This window comes from Sus scrofa, chromosome 8 (assembly GCF_000003025.6).
Source record: "Sus scrofa isolate TJ Tabasco breed Duroc chromosome 8, Sscrofa11.1, whole genome shotgun sequence".
In the NCBI taxonomy this organism is placed as follows: Eukaryota; Metazoa; Chordata; class Mammalia; order Artiodactyla; family Suidae; genus Sus; species Sus scrofa.
In genome coordinates this window covers 104,803,800-104,823,651 of record NC_010450.4, presented here as the reverse complement: position 1 = coordinate 104,823,651, position 19,852 = coordinate 104,803,800, and the positions used below count along the sequence as shown (strand labels likewise).

Genomic DNA, 19,852 nt, shown 5'->3' with positions numbered 1-19,852 from the left:
TCATGTAATTTTCCAAATTGGGTCCATAACCATTAAGGCAGTTATTTCAGGATAAAATCAACCACACTTCCAAGATTTATGAAATTCTTTTAACTTTTTTTAAATTTTTTGTCTTTTGCCATTTCTTGGGCCGCTCCCACGACATATGGAGGTTCCCAGGCTAGGGGTCTAATTGGAGCTGTAGCTGCCAGCCTATGCCAGAGCCATAGCAGTGCAGGATCAGAGCTGCGTCTGTGACCTACACCACAGCTCACGGCAATGCCAGATCCTTAACCCACTGAGCAAGGCCAGGGATCGAACCCGCAACCTCATGGTTCCTAGTTGGATTCGTTAACCACTGCGCCACTATGGGAACTCCTCTTTTAACTTTTAGCATTAGCTTCTGATACCCATTTTAATTCAGCAAGCATATGTACCACTTGCTTTATGAAAAGTACTATTACAATATATACTTTTCCAATACCACCAAGCATTTTTCCAAATCTCAGCAGACACTGATTGAGTATCCTGCAAATTTAACTCAATTCTGATCCTATTTACCTATAGATAGTGTCAGATCCCACAGGCTAAGGGGTTCAGTCCCATAAGACTGCCCCCTCTTCAGAGGCCAACTGTAAGTCCAGATTGTTTCCTGTGCTTCTGACTGATGGGTTATAAATTGGAGGTTTCCAAGATCCTCTTTTAGGTTCAATTAACTTGCTAGAGTAGCTCACAGGACTCAGAGCAACTTAATTACATTTACCAGTTTATTATAAAAATATTATAAAGTATTCATATGACTAGCCAAATGAAGCAGTACATAGGGCAAGGTCAAGACAGTCCTGCGTGCAGCAGCTTCTGTCCCTATGGAACCCTCCTGGCAAGTGATGTGTTCACCAACCTGGAAGCTCATCAAATCTTGTTCAAGGGTTTTTATAGAGTTTAATCTGCAGCACCCTCTTCCCCTTCCCAGAAGTCAGTGGATGGGGGTGAAACATCTAGCCCTCTAATCACTTGGTCATTCTGAACCCGGCCCCATGGGTTATCCAGGAATCTCACTCTAAGTCACCTCATTAGATAAACTCAGGTGTGCTAAAAATGGTTCCCTTATAAGTAACAAAAAATACTCCTATTACTCAGGAAATTCCAAGGGCTTAGGAGTTGTGTGCCAGGTACTATGGACAAAGACCAAATATATTTTTTATTATACCACAAATATGCTAGATTCTGAGCTGATTAAGACTGCTTTGTTCCTAAGAAAGTTAAACTTCCAGGAGGGAAGCAGATTTATAGCAATTATATAAGGTGACAGGGTTTTAAAGAGAGGAATATATAATTATTATGAAATTAAAAGCATGAATAAATTAATTCTGCATAATAGAAATATAGAGGAATCACTATTCAAACTGGACCCTGAACTGGACAAAGACTTTCTAGGCTTAGGGAACACATTCAACATGGACATAGAGCATACACGAGCATGGCATGATTAACGAATGACAAGCTGCTGGAGAGACTGGTATGAGAAACTTCTTGTGAGAAATTGTTCAGTTCTGGTGCTATAACAATCTCTTTTGAAAGTTTTGGATATATATTTCAGAGTTCAAGGAAAAGGATGATAAGACCATACATTGATACATAGGAGGTTTGGGGTGATTGTTTCTTGATAGAATGGTACAGATGGAAGCCACATAGCAGTGACTGGGAAGTGAACGGGAATTAGAGGAGAACAAATGGAGAAGTATGGATAATTGTATTTAAAGTTTGGCAGTGAAAGAAAGGTAGCAAATAGGTTGTGGCTGGTGAGAAAACAAGAAGAGTGAAGATGGCATCTATCTGAGGGAAAAGATGGTCCGGGAAAGTGTTTTTTAGACTGCTGTAAGAGAAAGGGAGAGAAACAAAGTAGTTACACATAGCAAAGTAGTTGGGAAGGATTAAATCTATTGAACTTAGTGCTAAATATGTTAGTTTTTATATATTTTACTTTGAAAATTGGAAATATTCTTTAAATAATGAAAACTATTAGATATAAAAGAAGTCCTTCAAAAGTACTGAAAACAAAACAAAACCCTAAAAGAACAGAAAAACAAATAAGATCATTATTTTTTCTAAAAAATAATGCCTTCTAAAATATTGGAACCCCAGATTATGAGCTTTTATTTATTTAAATTAATTTTTTTTACTTTGTCTTTTTTTTTCAGGGCCACACCTGTGGCATATGGAGGTTCCCAGGCTAGGGGTCTAATCACAGCTGTTGCTGCCAGCCAAAGCCAGAGCCACAGAAATGCCAGATCTGAGCCACGTCTGCGACCTTCACCACAGTTCACAGCAATGCTGGATCCTTAACCCATATGTGTGTCCTTTATTACATATGACTTTCAGGTAGCAACACAAAAAAATTTCAGTCTGTAACAATGGAATTGTTTTACTAGATAAACATCAATCATTTGTGCTTTAATTTAAAAGAAGAATTTCAAGGAGTTCCCTAGTGGCCTACCAGTTAAGGATCTGGGCGTTGTTGCTGCTATGGCGCAGGTTCAATTCCTGGCTTAGGGAACATGCCATAGGCGTGGCCCAACATAAAAAATAAATAAATAGAAGAATTTCATTATGACAGGAGTCATTTTTCTAGTTCATTCTAAGACACTGACAAAAAGATTAATCATAGGCATATTTTGGTATAATGTAAGGATAATAAAACAATTGCAAAATATTTGGGGAAATAGCCAAATATCAAGGCTCCATATATTAAAATTTTGTGTCATCTCACTTTTCCATTCAGAGAATGAGAAGAGTTAGAGAGAAGTCCAAATTGAAGTGAGAGTTTTCCCATCAAATTATAGAATTAGGCAAGTGGAGCCTGCTACATTGCCCTACTTTTTAATTATTTTATTTTATTTTTTAAAGTATAGTTGATATACAGTGTTCCTTCAATTTCTGTTGTACAGCAAAGTGACCCAATCACACACAATTCCCTATACTGTATAGTTGATTGCCCTACTTTTTGTAATCTTTCCCATTCAGCTTTCTATACAAATTCTACAAATTCCACATTTTATAAACTTCCTAGAAACTGCAAGTCTCCTCCCCTTTTTTACTTTTAAAAACAAACTTCCTTAACAAAGCAGCCAAAATATAATTCCAAACTGTGACCAGATGTTTTAATGTTTGCAGAGAAAGACACGTCCTTTTATTTTTACCATTTCACATATGCCCAGGTGCACATGTTTACGTAATATGTTTATATATAACAGATTATAACATAGGAGAAACATTAAACAAACCTACAGATGTATTTGGCCCCGCAGCTCATCCAATAGACCTGTATTTATAGTATTCTCTTTTTAGGTTGCTGAGAATATGTTCAAATAGAAATGGACAGACGTTTATCTCTAGAAACAGGTTTGATTTCCTTAAAAGGCAATTGTTTCTTTTTTCCTTTGCTTCTTTGGAGAACTGGCTACAAACTGGGAATAGTTATCCTATGACTCATTTATAGAGCTGCACTACAGCATATAGAGTTCAGATAAAATTATAATGAAACAGATCCTAATTAGACTGTGTGGAACAAGAGAGTAATTTTTAAAAGGAAATTTTATGAATTGTATTTTCCTAAATCTACTTTGTAGATAAAATAAGCTATTCCCTGTTTTTAAAAGAAGACAATTCAAACGTGGGAGTAAGATTTTCATTTGCCTTTTAAACTCAATATATCTAGATTTTGTATTTGCTAAAAGACATGACATGTATTGTTATGTTAGGTGATTATTGGGTAAATCACGGATGACTTAATTCTTGTTCAAATGCCTCCAAGGTAACACAAAGACTATTGTAGATTCCCAAGTCCGTCAGATTACATATTAAAAATATAATTGTACCAACCATGCTGCATAGCTTAAAATTAAGACTATTACTAAATTAAATATATATTTTAAAATTTCTATAGAAGTATCAAATAGAAATGCCCTTTGCCAGTTTCAGTACAATGTCCCCAATGTGAATCTATTCTTTGAAAATGCATATACTTCCTTGCTTATGTACACAAAGTGAGAATTTCTTTTTTTTTTTTTTTTGACTTTTTTTGCCATTTCTTGGGCCACTCCCTTGGCATATGGAGGTTCCTAGGCTAGGGGTCCAATCAGAGCTGTAGCCACCAGCCTACACCAGAGCCACAGCAACTCAGGATCTGAGCCACGTCTGCGACCTACACCACAGCTCACAGCAAATGCCGGATCTTTAACCCACTGAGCAAGGGCAGGGACCGAACCCGCAACCTCATGGTTCCCAGTCGGATTCGTTAACCACTGTGCCACGACGGGAACTCCACAAAGTGAGATCTTAAAAAACAATACTTACTGAATATTTGTTTAAAAAGACTTGCTTAATGAATACTTACATTAGGTGAGGAAGAGCGAGTGTAAGGCACAAACTGGACAGAAACTGCTAACAGATCATGACACTTATCCTTCAGAGCCTGGATTGGGCCTCTCTACCCCTCAAGCTTGTGCCCTATCAGCCATTTGCAATTAATTACAGTTGAACTTTGACCTAAATCTCTTTGCAATCACCGTACTTAGTCATTTCGCCCCTCATATTTTCATGACTTTTATATAAGAGTAATTAAATGAAAAGGGAAAAATGTTCTCATCTTAATATCAGTTTTAAAAACTGTTATGGGAGTTCCCGTTGTGGTGCAGTGGTTAACGAATCCAACTAGGAACCATGAAGTTGCAGGTTCGGTCCCTGCCCTTGCTCAGTGGGTTAATGATCCAGCATTGCCGTGAGCTGTGGTGTAGGTCACAGACGTGGCTCAGATCCCATGTTGCTGTGGCTCTGGTGTAGGCCGGTGGCTACAGCTCCAATTTGACCCCTAGCCTGGGAACCTCCATATGCCGCGGGAGCGGCCCAAGAAATAGCAAAAAGACAAAACAAAACAAACAAACAAAAAAACTGTTGTGGCATCAGTAAACATCAATTAAGGGTGCACCATGACAAACTAGCCTCCAGGGATGCAACGATGAATGTTATAAGGTTATTCTCTTCAAAAAGCTTGCATTATTATAGAGAGAGTCAAATATGTGATTCAATTAGTATAATACGATTTGGGATTTTGTAAGTGTTATTGTAGAAGATGAAGGGGACAAGTAGAGGCACAGAGGGGGCTAGAAAGGGATAATAAGAATGTTTTTTAAGGAGATGAAATACATAAGCCGAAGAATGAATACAGGAAAGTTTCTGTAGGATGGAGGAGGGAGTTACAAGTAGTGTTCTAGGAATACCCTTAAGGCATAAACCAGCACGGCCTGTTAAGATCCTCTGACTGCAGGAGTTTGCTGCAGCTATAGCCTTGGAGTGTGGGGCAGGCTGAGGATGGAGAGCAGACAAAAAACATATAGCTGGAGACTTAAGCAGGATCCACATCACGGAGGGACCTGTGACTGCTAAGAAGTTAGAATTTTCAAAAGGCAATGGGAATCTATGAAAAACATTTTACACCTTTAAGGAATAATATGAAGACCTTGTGAAGAAAGGGTTGGTTGGATGAGAGAACTGAAGGCTGAGAGAGCAATTATGATTCTTGTCCTAGTGTAGGGGACAGAGGACTAGGGTAGAAAAGAGGAGAGGAAGCCCATTGATCAAGGGGTGCGGGAGATGGTGATGGAGAAAGAAGGATCTGAGCTGACCTGGGTAATTGAGCAAATTTTAGTGTCATTCTTGGAGACAGGGACTATGGGAGAAAGAACAGGTGTACAAGAAAAATAATGAGTTTACTTTCATGCATTTGAAGTGGGAGGTTCCTGGAGGCCATCCACAGTGTCTTACTGGCAATTGTGCATAAAGATCCAGAGCTCAGGAGCATAGGAAGGATTTGGAATTCATCTGTGTGCAGCTGGTAGTTGAAGTCATTGGAGTGGGTGAGATTACCCATGTCATGAAAAAAAAAACTTTTATCTAAGTGATCCAACTTCACATATGTTAGAGTAGATATAATAGTTCTTGGCACCTACAGTGGACACACTCCCAGGTACTTGTTCTGTCATGGACCATGCATGGGCTCTAAGAATAAAATAACCCACCATGAAACAGAGGAAAGGTAATCATTTCCTAGGCTTTCTCTCTCTTTCAACTGTAAAGTAATTTAACCATCAAGAAAACTCTTTGTAGTTTTAGTGTGATCTAATAAAAAATATGTATTTCATACTCCAGCTTTATTAAAATTGCACACTGGAACAATTTTGCCGAGGATGAAATAAACCTAAATGAATGTTTCAAAATACACATATGAAACCATTTCTTTTTTGGATACCAATCTAATTGTGGAATAACCAGACAGTAGGTGGGCACATTGGCCAAATCAAGAATAATCTCCTCTGGTAAAGGAAGACTGTTAAAATTTACCTAAGTTCTTCGCTTAGCCTTTAAATGTTGGTATGCTGTAGGGTTTCATGGTCAGCCCATTGCCTTCTTACTCTGCACACTGTCCCTCAGAGATTATTATATTTTGTTCTCAGAAGTTTTACTACCCTTATTATGATAATGCTCTCCAAAGCTCTGCCTCTAGCCCAGATCTTATCTTCAGATCTATCCTCTATACAATTGCCAGCTGTTGTGATATTGGTAAAACACATATCAGCCCATGATACTCTCCTGATTAAAACTCTTCAATGTTTCCTCATTCCTTTCAGACTAAAGCCAGTGCTCTTTAACTTTTAGAAAATGGATCCTCTACCAATGATGCTCTAATCCTCTAGCCTTATTTTTTTTTTTACAAAAAGACTATTTGAGCTTTAAACTCCAGTAACACCAATTTCTTGTAGTTACTCTTCACATATATGCATATATATTTGTATCTATATGTGCTTTTTATTTGGTCATCTGTCTTCACCCTTGCTTCTCCCACCTCCACCTGGCAAACTTCTCTCATCTCCTCAGAAGGTGAGGTGTCTTGGCCCTGAATAAATTATCTCCATGTTTTGATAATACTTTGTGCATATCATTGTCACTTGATACATTGTTTCATAATTACCTGTTTATATTGCTGTTTCCTTCACTACCCTGAGAGCACCCTAAGGGTAGGGACTTTAGCGTCTCGCATCTATGCTCATAGAATGGTTAAATAAATGAGCAAGGAGTGAAGGTCAAAGGAAAACTCACATGGAAAGCATGTCTTTGTACTTCCGCTTAATTTTTCTTGCCACTTAGTAATTCCAGTTAACCACATGGAGATTTGTCACTGTCACAATTTTTTTGTTACCAGTCCTAATCAGGTACTATCTGAAGTGGACAAACCTCTGCATGATGTGCAGTGCTGTTTGGTTCCCTCAAGAAATCCTTCAGTTTTAGGAGTTCCCGTCATGGCTCAGTGGTTAACAAATCCGACTAGGAACCATGAGGTTGCGGGTTTGATCCCTGGCCTCGCTCAGTGGGTTAAGGATCCAGCGTTGCTGTGAGCTGTGGTGTAGGTCGCAGATGTGGCTCAGATCCTGAGTTGCTGTGGCCCTGGCGTAGGCCAGTGGCTACAGCTCTGATTGGACCCCTAGCCTGGGAACCTCCATGTGCCGTGGGTGCGGCCCTGAAAAGACAAAGACAAGAAAAAAGAAATCCTTCACTTTTGGAGAAAAAGAGATTGACTTTCTGCTCTAAGACCCACAGATAGATGTTCCCTGATGCAAGTAAAAACATGCTATATTTGTGGTGGTCTTTGTCCTTTTAAAGAATTCCCTGAGGAAACTCCAACTGTTTACTTTTTAGGCTGGCACAATGGTCAAATAGGTTTTGCTCTTAAGTCTTTTCTACCTACATATTCATAGGACTTATATTTTCTACCTATGTATTCAGTTGGGACCTACTTTTTCATACAAAGAGACACATACCAAATTTGTTTATAAAACTGAAGACAGCAGCTTTTTCCAATACATGAATGCCTGGCAGTTTCTGATTTCTGTTGTTTGTGAATATAAGGCTGCCATTATAGTAGGATGGAGAGACATAGTGTTGGCTTACATTGGCAATTCCAAGGAAAAGTGTCTGGTAAGAATCACGTTTATTTAGGGATCACAGACAGCTAATAGGCTCAGGCTGTCAGGAAGAAATAAGACCTTTTTACTGGGGGAGTTCCCATTGTGGCTTAGAAATAACGAACCTGACTAGGATCCATGAGGATGTGGGTTTAATCCCTGGCCCCGCTCAGTAGGTTAAGGACCCGGTGTTGCTGTGAGCTGTGTGTGGTGTAGGTCGCAGACTTGGCTTGGACTGGCGTGGTTGTGGCGTAGGCTGGCAGCTGTAGCTCCAGTTTGATCCCTCGCCTGGGAACTTTCATATCCTGCACTGGTGGCCCTAAAAAGCCAAAATACAAAACAAAAAGCCCTTTTACTGGAAGTGTTATCTACATAGTATAGTTTAGCCATATTTGGACTGGCTGGCTGGCCTTATATCTTTAATTATACATATGTGCTAAAACACAAAGTAAATCTTGTAAATAAAACCTTTGTGCTCCTCTATAGGTAGCTCCTTTCCTTAGCTTCCTGAACCTCTTCTTATGAAAAATGAGGAAAGGATGGATATCGTAACAGGCTACCCTTAAAACAAAACAGAATAAACCACAAAACAAAAACCACCAGAGATCATGTGGCAACAAGTTTTTCAAGAAAGTCTTAAGGGGATTGTTATTCTAAGTTTCAATTAAGACTGATGTCAGCTGGAATAATTTGCACTTCTATGTAATTTTTGTTTCAGTACATATGTAGTTGAGAGGCACTGCCTAGATACATCAGATTTTACACTTCTGTCAGTAAATCAAAGTTTAAATGTGAAAGGTACTACCCAGGGGCTTTGTGTGGGTGTGTAGCATTCCCCAGTGGATTAAGGGCCAACAGATCAATGCAAAATTACAGACATTTATCAAAAATAATCCCTTCTGTCACAGGTATACCCGTACTCCAGGACTGTACAGGTCTGCAAGAAGCATTTGCCACTCATTTTTTCAGAGCATGAGGATCTAGAATTAGCAGAAGAGGGTCTTGTAGCATGGCTGCAGTGAGGAATATAGAAGTGTTTAATTTGGCATTGCCTTTTAGTTGTTATCATTTGGGGTGCAACAAAACAATGAGCATTCTGACTTAATTCATTAGTAATAATAATAATATGGCACTGAAGAAGGTAGAAATATTTCCCCAAACATGTACCTTATGCATGGGCAACACAGAAGCCAATAGGGGATTCAGGGCAAAAAAGAGCAGGACCTTGCTCAGTGTTGGATAGGTTGTGCCTACCAGCATTTACTGTCCTGCCCCTGCACATTCGTGCCCACTTGACAGGACCATCCATGCTGGTCCAGAGATGTATGACATACCATCTCTATGCTGTCCTAGGCACATAAAACCTAACAGTCTTTGTAACCATAGGAATCCAATAACCAATTTTTCTTGGAGTGAGAATGATTCTCCTTTCTCTTGCGTGGATATGGCTCCCACTTGCACTGTAATTTCATTGCATGGTGGGGTGTAGAACTTTGCTAAAATGTCTACAGTATAATCAATTTTGTGGAGGACACCAAAGTTTCAAGTATGTGGTCATTTCATCGCCATGGTAATGAAATAAATGTTTGTTAGGGAGGCATCAGAATGGGAAATATTGCTGACCCAAGGAAATACAATTTCATTACCTGGACTCATCAGCATGTGAAGCATCAGATACGATTTGCTACCTAGTCTCACCAGCCAGTAATATGCCAACCTCAAACTACATGGCTATTGGCCTTAAAGCCCAGTCTACTTGGAAGTAATGCACTGATTTTTTTTTTTTTCCATCCTCAAAACCCACTAGTTACTGCATTTTTTGCTAGTCATTGTTCATTGTCATCATGTACAAACAGGAGTTCCTACAGGCCCTAGGTATCAGGGATTATGATCTTTGTCATTCTTTCTTTTCCTTTAAAGCTGTTCTGTGAGGACAAAAGCCTAGCTCCGTAGCTTTCCCAGAGCAACGTTTATTCCCTCCAGGTTCATTAAATTCTAACCCTAAAAGAGTTCCTGAGTGCAGCTGTATTTAATTATTATTAACATCACTGGGTTAGTTTAATTCTGTCTCCAGTATACTCAGAGGAGAAAGAGGTGGGAATTATCTTAAGGATAGGTAAGAGTTCTCCATGAACTTAGGGGGGAAATGTGTGGTTATAACTCTCTGCCCAGCTGGGTTTGGGTAACAACTGTAGATAGGCTGGTGTGGAATTGGCGCCCTGAAGTTTCGGTGTGACAGTTTCCCAACTTTCATGTTTCAGAATTCCAAGACATTTAAAAAATGTCTAAGAAGTGCCAAGATTTTTTTTATTGATATAGTAGCTGTACAATCTTATATAAGTTTCAGGTGTTCAAAATGGATTCACAATTTTAAAGGTTATATTCCATGTATAGCTACTGTAAAATATTATATTTTATATATATGGCTATGTTCTCCTTATATATCCTTGTAGGATATTTATTTTATGCATAGTAGTTTGTATCTATTAATCCCCTACCCCGTCTTGCTAGGTACTGGGGAAGACAAAGATCAATTAGATGCAGACTCTGCCTCCAGCATGTACAGTCTAGTAGGGGAGATGGTAGTAGATTTTCATGAGGCAGATGAAGGGAAATGCAATCAGAGCAGATGGAACAATATTTGAAGTGGCAAGGAGGCATGGCATGGTGTGTGTTTGAGGAACTACAAGCACCTCTGTGAACTGAGAAGGGAGAAGAGAGCTGGATTATAGGAGGAAAAACTGGAGAAGGAGTTGGGAGCAATAAGGAAGGCCTTTGTAAATCCTGAAACAGACCTTGGATTTTGCCCTGTCTGTGTGTGATAGGCAGCTATTCAGAGCATTAGCAAGAATGAAATTTATTCACATAATTATTGAACCATCCAGGAGAGGAAAAAATCTTTTGCTTTTTTATGTGTATCTGGAGCTGCTGGGAAGCTGTGCAACCGTGGAGCATGATCAGGATGTGAATTGTGGTAGCTGCAACGCTTTGAGAATAGGATATGGTTAAGAAGTGTTTGGGTCATGCAGTGGAGAGGTTTGGATGATAAGTTGGAAGTAGGGGGAAAAGAATAATAAGCATGACTAAAGCACTGTTTTTCTCTGCCTTGATTAAATGGTGTTGACACCACTACTCGAAAGGAAATTAGCACCCCCTGGAGTTGTGCAGTGTGAACCTGTACAATGACACTCAGCAGCTTTGCAAGCCAAGCTGCAGTTTGTTCTCCAAACTTTCTAGTAGTCAAAGCACAGAGAAAAATACGATCAGTTACAAGAGTTACATTATTCAAAGGTGTAATAAAACAAAAAACTGTAAAATGCTGTAATAAAATGTAATAAATGTAAATTATTACTATTGTAGTCAAATATGCCTTTCACTAGAGGAGCCAAGTCCTGACTTCCAGCTCTCTTAAGTCTGCCAAAGTTTGGTGGTACAGGGCTGGTCCACTTCCCCAGAGCTCCTCTCCAAGATGAGTGAGAATGTGCTTCCCTCCCTGGCCCCACCTCAACAAGTGGACGCAGAAGCATTAGGGACTAACCCTCTGTTAGCCCCTGCCTAGACCATCCTTGCCCATGGATTTACACCTCTTCCTTGGAGGCATACTTGGGGAGATACCATCTATTTCATTCTCCTCCTGGAATCTTCTTCTTTCCCCTTCAGCAGAAACCATAACCTCCTCTTAGTCCTGCCTCACTAAGTGGTCCAACATGCACTGCCTTGCATGGAGCCTAGCAGGTGCTGGGCAGAGAGGCAAGATGAAATTCGTACAGGAAATATTTTTTTGCATTTTAAAAAAAAATCCAAAAATTGACATTGTTCAGATACTTACCTTTGTTTTCCTAATCATAGTGCCTGCTGGATTCTCTTTAATTGATATTATTGGCAAGACAAATTTTTGGAGTCAGAAATTAACTACAGCCAATCTTGTCCTTTTACAGCTGAGGAAACTGAGGCACAGAAAATAAAGTGAATTGTTCAAAGCTATGCAACAGGTAGTGTCTGAGCAGAATCTAGATTCAAGTGCCCTGACTCTCAGGCAAGTATTTCTCCATTACCATGCTGCTTCCCAGAGCTTTCTTGAAATTGTACTAGAGAAAAGAAAGAGATTAGATAGATAGATAGATAGATAGATAGATAGATAGATAGATAGATAGATAGATAGGGAGAGAGAAGAGGTTTCGGTTTAAAGACATTAGCCCTCTCTGTTGGAAAAAAGAACGGTCAAAAACTGTCCTTTTAATTTTATGCATTCTAGTAGAATAGCTGCAAGATAGTACTGTATTATCTCTCTTAATGTAGAAACGTGTACCTGATTTATGATACATACTGGTGACAGTGCTGAAATAGGGTGGCTTTTAATGATGTTATTCTAGAGCTTGTTTTTTCCTAAAAATTACTGAGTTACAGTCAAAACAGAACTTTGGAAAATAATGGATGTTTAATGTTCCATAGATGACTGCTGAGAGTTTGCAAAGGCTATTTCAGCTACTGGTATTTAGGGGTTGTTATTAGTTTTACATATATATTCTCTGAATATAATTTGAATTTTGGAAAATTTAACTGTGCTATCCATCTTGAAAAAAAGCATCCTGCTTATATGTATTGTGCTAGTATTATATAGAAATTGGTCAGGAAACTATATTGATCTAGAAATAGTAAACTTCTCCCCCATTTTCAACTTTATAATGCTTTGTGTTAAATATATACATGGGTTGATTACAGGAGAGAATAAAGTATTCTATTAAAAGAGCGTTTGTTTCTGGACCTTATCCTGGGAGGAAGAGGGTGCTGGATACTCAGGATCTGCAGAGGCCAGGCTGCCTGGCTCCCATGACAGAAGGGTTGCTAGGCAACCGAAGCAAGCTTTCAAACCAGCCCAGATATTCTGCCCAGCCTGCCGCCCTCCTCTAAGAAGGCAAGTAGCTGCAGTAAATTAGAACTAGACCATAATCTTTGATATGTTACCTGTTAAGAAATGCTGATATTTTATGGCAAGAGGTTTATTTGTACAGAACTCATCAGTCCAGGTAGGGATTTATTAGTTAATTGGTCAGGATCAAAACTTATAAAAAGCATTTGGAAAATAGTCATCTGTGATTATACTGTAGAAAAAAAAACCCTTGTGATGAAGTCAGAAGTGTTGATCTTTGAGAAAGCTTGCCAACCTGCAGATAAATTTGTGTGGGAAGAAATATATCTAAAATATGTCCTTCTAGAGTAAACTAGAAAAAGCTTCTCCAAGCAAGAGAAAACCAGATGGCATAGGTCTTATTAGGTCATAACTGATACTTTGAGACTTGAAAAAAATCCGAACTAGTTCCAACGACATCCAAATGTGTGCAGTGATACTTCTTTAGAAAGGTTAGACTTTACTCAGAAAGTTTCAGGTCATCCCCACACAGATACAGAGGATGTTTTTTCTTTAACCTTCTTTTATTTATTTCTTTATAATTGTCTGGTAAAGATGATTAGCCTATTTGTTAGACTGAACCAAAAAGCTTAAACCTAATCACCCTGGGATACTGTGAGGCCAAGTTTGACTAGATTGCATTTTTTCATTTATGTACTTATATATAAGTATATACATAGTAAAGTGTAAAGCAACTTTGAAAACCCTGGGAAATGAACTTTTTCTTGTTCTTGAACTAAATATTCCACAGCAATGTGCTCTTGAATCGTACTATACATGCCTGATCACAGCACTGCTAATGTTGTAATAAACACTTGTTTAATTAGCAGTTTTCCATAGAAGATCGTAAGCTCTGAGGAAGGAATCGTGTCTATCTTATTCACTGTTTCTTTGCTAGCACTTAGCAAAGATCCTGGTCCCTGGCCATATAAAAAAAAAAAGTGAAAGGAAGAGATAAAGGAAGAAAAAAGAGAGAAGAAAGAAGGGAGAGAGGAAGAATAGAAAGAATGAAAGAAGAAAGAGAAAAAGGAAAAGATGGAGGTTGAAAAAAAGGAGAGAGGAAGGGAAAGAAGAGAGAGAACAGAAGCAAAAAAGCAAAAAAAAAAAAAAAAAAAAAGCTAGTTGATTTAAGTACAGCATGGTGACTACAGCCAACAATACTGTATCATATATTTGAAAGTTGCTCCAGGAATAGATCTTAAAACTTCTCGGCATAAGAAAAATAAATTTGTAACTTTGTGAAGTGATGAATATTAACTCAACTTATTCTAGTGATTGTTTTGCAATATATACATATATCAAATCATTATGCTGTACACCTAAAAATAATACAATATGTCAATTATATCTCAAAAGAAAAAACCTGAAAGAAAAAAATGAATAGATGCATACAGGGGGAAAAAAAGCCAGTTGAATGCTCTTTTTTATCTGCCATAAAAATACAACCTAGCCAATTTTATGAACTTTTTAAAAATTCAGATTAACCTTTTAGATTTGTGTAACTGAATTGTTTATATCTCTAAATTTATTTCAACATAAAGAATTCAGAATGTCCTTTTAGAAAATCAAGTAGCTTCTCAAAACCTTTAAATCAAGGGATTTCTACTTCATTTTGGCTAATAATGTAGGAAAAAAAGAAATGATATTTTACTAATAGCAAAGATTTGGTTTTTAATTTTTAATAGGAAAATTAATACCTCATTTCTTCCACTTGAATCCTACTCCTCACTTTAGCCAAATTATTTCTTCAGATCTTCATTTTTTGTGTGTATAAGTACAGAGTCCTTCAGCCATCTTCCAAGAGTCTACAAAATTGAAATAATTTTTCATTAAGTTAACTATGATGGAAAGGTCCAAGGTTTCATATTTGTAGCACAGTGCCTGTCATCTAGTAGGTATTCAATATTGCCGAATAAATGAGTGGTTATATCTGGGTCCATCACCTTCATTAGACTAGGACCACCTTGAGGATAGGAAAATATCTGAATTGTGAACTCTTTTCCCATGGTGATGACTCAGTATTTTCTGAGATGGACTGAGAGTTAAAATGAGTGCTATTATATTTGGTAAACATTATAAAGAAATTAAATTATATCTATTAAATCATGCTAATCAGGATATGAGAATAGTACCACAGATGTTCAAAAGGATAGATGTGATATCGTTTAGGGCCATCTGATTTAAAAAGAACATTGTTGGATTATTACAATAAATCTGAGAAATTAGAGTTATAAGTAAGGCAATGGGCTGTTGGAGAGTTTGTAACTTGTCCTCATTCACAAAACTGTCAGTAGCAGAGCTGGGATGAGAACATAGGTCTTCTGACTACTAATTTGGGTCCTTGCTATGATATTAAACTATTACACAGCTGACATTTCAATTTATGAGAACATTTAACTCCTCAATTAAGTCATTAGGCTATTCTTGTGGGTTTTAAAAAATATTTATCTAACACTTACAAAATGGGTAGCCTCCTTTGTGAAAAAATTTTATACATCTGTGCCATACACCCAAGAAACTTGACTTCCCCTGGAAGGAAATAAAATGCAATCCTATATTGAAATGAATTGATGTCACTTCTTTTCTGCATAATCAAAACTGTATGGGATTTGCTGCTTTGGCTCAGCAGGTTAAGAACCCAACTAGTATCCATGAGAATGTGGGTTCAATCCCTGGCCTCGCTCAGTGGGTTGAGGGTCTGACCTTGCTGCGAGCTGCAATGTAAGTCACAGATACAGCCTGGATCGGTCATTGCTGTGGCTGTGGTATAGGCTGGTAGCTGCAACTTCAATTCGACCCCTAGCCTGGGAACTTCCATATGCTGCAGGTGCAGCCCTAAAAAGAAAAAAAAAAAAAAGAGCTGTATGAGGAATCCAGCTCTGCTGTATGGATCAGAAATAGCAGAGAGTAAGTGAGACATAGCAGATTATGTGAGCAAATCAGTGGCCCCCAAGATTCCCAGAAACCAGCTTCACACTCACCTGCATACAATGAACCTCTTTCCTTCCCTTTGGCTCATTGAATCAAGAGCCTTTGACTGAGACTGCCAACAAATGCCTCAGGCTTTTTTAAATTATGTGGAGGGCCAACCTTAACACATAATTTAAAAACCAGCAAATATTTATTTCCTGGTGAAAACACCTTACTACATCAGTTATTAATTTGAATTTGGCTCATTACATTGTTCTTTTTTCTGAATTAAACACTTCTCACTGCTCAAAATGTCAACATGTTTCTAAACAATTCTATTACCCACTTTGGAAGGTGTGAATCTAGCACAGTGAAGCATGAGCAGTGTGCCAGCTGTTCTATACCATTTGATTTCATGGTTATCCACAACTTTATAATCTCTTTCCTCAGCAGGTATCTTTTTTTCTGACCAAAATGGTATGGTTTCCTAGCAGACTTCTAATAATGTATTTTCAACTACTTCCAGAGTTTTCACTTCAAAGACCCCATGATCGAAAATCAATGAGAGTGTTTTCGTTGACCTGCCTGTATTCTGAGATAGAGACAACACTGACTCCCTCAAGATTAAGGCAGCACTTAGTGTGGAGTTCAAAAGAAGATTCTAGTTTAGGAAAAGAAGTGCTCCCGGAAGAGCTTGCTATCCCTGCCTTCATAAATATACCAAAGTTTTGAGCTTGAATGTGATTGGTTATTGTTAATAAGATTTTTTTTTCCCTATGGAAGCACCTTGAAACAATTTATCTATTGCTAGCTATACAATTTAAACTTTAGCCAACAAATAACTAGATTTCATGCACTATCGATATTCAATTCCTTTATCCTGGTTAAATAAGAAACCTTCATAGGAACTGGGCATAGATCTTATTTAGGGTTAGTGCTTGCCATAAATTGGTGTTTTCTGTGTTAGCCTTAAGCTGCAATGCGAGAACACCTCTGTAAGAATTTGCTTTCTGCAACTTAAAACCTTAAATGTTAAATGACCACTGTTAGTGAGAGTGACAGGCAGGTGCTTGGCAGTTCATTGACATCATCATCAGAACAAGCATCCATCTTTCTGGAGTTTCCCCTACAAATTTTCCAAAGACCATGTTGTATGGTCTCTAAAACATTTCTCACATCTCTGTGTTCGGTGTAGGAGTCTTGTCCAGGAAGAGTGTTGTATAATATGCTCTACCCTGAAAATACACAATTTTATTTTTAAACCAGTACTTGCCAAAATCCATTTTTTCTAAGAGGAACACTGAGTAAAAGGACATAAAAATAATTTTCAAAGGAAAGATTCAAGTGAAAACATCTACCTTCAACACTAAAACAGAAGATAAATTTTGGATTTTTAAAAAATTCTTTTTATTCAAAATCAAAGGAAAGCTTACCTTTATCAATATGCTGGCAAAACAGTAATTATTACAGATTTCCAGAGTTGGAATCTATCATGTTCAATAAAAGAGGGACAAGGTAGGCTCTTTAAGCAATGTTATTTAGGATAGTGCATCCTGGACTTTTTATTATGATACCACACATAGGTAATGAAAATATTTCTACTGCATTTTTGGGTGAACAGAAAAGGTTGCTCCTGGCCAGAGTCTACTGATCTGGGGTTGTGATCTTTCTGGGACCTTGCCAAGCTTCCTTGAGGAATGAAGGAAAAAAATCAGTGTCTCAACACATTAATGGTCCACAAATCAGCTGCTAGGAGGCAAGGCTGATGCTAATATTTGGCTTCAGTGGCTTCACTTTTCAATTTAGATATGCCACTGATCAGTAAAGGATGGTAAAATTTGTACCCCATTGAGGATGACCAGAATTCTCAAGAAATCAGACTAGATTAAGTCACAAGCTCACTCTTGACCCAATCACTGTGGCCAGAGAAATGAAATGCACTAATTACTCGGTGTAGCTTCAGGCCCCTGCCTTGCAATGCAATCCTGTGTGATGCCAGCCCTTGCAATCCCGTGTGATGCCAGTGAACTATCCCAATCACCAAATAGAAATTTATGACTGTTAGTGGTGAAAAGAGAGGCTGAAGACATAACCAATTACATGATGAATCTTAGAAATAGGAGACTTTAGAATCTTTAGCCTAACTTTCTGATTTAGCCAATCAAATTGACCAAACTTTATAAAACATTAATGCAAAATAGTCATTTAGTCTCTGCAGGTGCCACTTTGGACAGTGAGCCACCATAGCCTGTGTGACTTTTGAACAATTCGTCAGGAAAGGCCTTCTTTGCAATGAGCATAAATTTGCTTCCCCTTGTCCTTTATCTGTTGATTCTCATTTTACCCTTGTGGCCACAAAGAGTAATTAAATTCTTCTTCCATATTACAGGCTTTCTAATATATGTTAAAATAGTTAATCTACTCATCTTTAGTCTCTCTCTTCCAGGCTCCCCTATTATCTCATCTGTTATTGATGTTGAAATGTTTAAAACACCCTCATTCCTTTGGCTTCTCTTCTTTGTGAGAATTCTGGCTAATCAATTCCATACTCAGACAACACACTTCCAAATACTTTCATAGAGATGCCCAGTGTGACCACTGGGAAGTGGTTTATTGCCATATGTTGAGTAGAAACATATCAAAGAAAAGAAGACTAAATCTTATGGAGAATAACTTAACAGCAGTCATAGGCTCAGTCTCAGAACTGATTACCTAAACTAAAATATCCGTAGCCAGAACCTTGCAAAGAGTGTGTTTTGGGACATGATCTCTCTAATCACTGACAAATATTGGGCTTCATCACTTATTTTTTTGTTGGAGGTTTGTCATTAAATTTTTTAAATGTTATAAACTATTAGCATTTTAATAAATAAATGCCTAAGAATAGATATTATTGATATAAATTGATTTTGTGGCTTATTATGTATATTTACATATATAATACATGTAACATATTTACATGTATGACATTATATATGTACATATATACTAGTTTATTTTTTAAAAATAATTATTTTTATTGTCTCATAAAAATGAAATGCTTGGTCAAATTCTATTTGTCATTTGAACTCTGAGTTCTGTCTTAACTATAAATGTTCTCCAGCACAGAATGACAACCTCCCAGGACGCACAACTTGAGGCATTTGTAAGGGAAATTTGACAGATGGTCCCACAGCTTTTCTCTGGACGTAGACCACTTTCTTCCACCACTTTGTCCATCTCTCCGACATAGAAACACTGATAAAATTTACTCTTATGACTTAATAGCTAATAAATAACCAATAACTATTAAGTCACTTTCTTATCCCTCTCATGAAATATTTGTACTGGCATTAACTCTGAAAAGGGCTAGTCCCCATCAGACACAGGAGAAGTAGGAAGGAGTCGAGGATTGAATTGAGGAAAGACTCATGGGGTTTCTGGAATTCCTCCCTCTTCAGCCATTCCACCACATCTTGTAAATCTACTTCTGCCTGCACCTCAAGCACATTCTCTTTCTTCCAACTTCACTGCAACTATTAGTCCAAGTGTCATCATCAACTACTCGTGACTCATGCAGTGTTCTCCAGACTGTTCTCTTCCCACTCTCCAGTCCGTTTTCTAAGCAGCAGCCAGAGAACAACTGCATGTAGGATCATTCTTCTCTTTACTCAAAACTCTTCAATCTACTTTCACTGCACTCAGGATGAATACAAAATTCCTCATGTGGTCTGTTAGGCTTGCCTACATGTCTAAGCCCATCTCCCCTCATTCTCTGGGTAATTAAATGTATTTCAGTTTCGTGTTCTTTCAGTTTCATTAGTGGAACAAGCTCTTTTCTGCCTCAGGGCCTTTCCATCTGCTCCTATACTACTTGAAGCACTTCTCATCTCTTTGCCTGGCTAATTCCTACTAACCATTACCTCTCAGACTAGGATCATTAACTCTCCGTTCTTCTCTGATAGCCCAAATTCATATCCTATTTTATATTCCCGAAAAGCATTCTCTACTTTTTTTTTCAGAGTACCTATCTGTGTATAATGGTCCACTCTTATCC

The 19,852-nt window shown here is 38.0% G+C and overlaps 2 protein-coding genes across 3 annotated transcripts in view; one reads left to right on the top strand and one right to left on the bottom strand.

Moving 5' to 3' along the window:
* The window catches only part of SEC24D (SEC24 homolog D, COPII coat complex component), a 444,678-nt gene that overhangs the window by 181,749 nt on the left and 243,077 nt on the right, over positions 1 to 19,852 (bottom strand). The window contains exon 3 of the mRNA XM_021100700.1: positions 14,604 to 14,711. The gene's annotated coding sequence lies outside the window, so the exon portion shown is untranslated. The remainder of the gene's footprint in view (positions 1 to 14,603; positions 14,712 to 19,852) is intronic.
* SYNPO2 (synaptopodin 2) overlaps positions 1 to 19,852 on the top strand; it is a 166,590-nt gene that overhangs the window by 20,518 nt on the left and 126,220 nt on the right. The window lies entirely within an intron of this gene.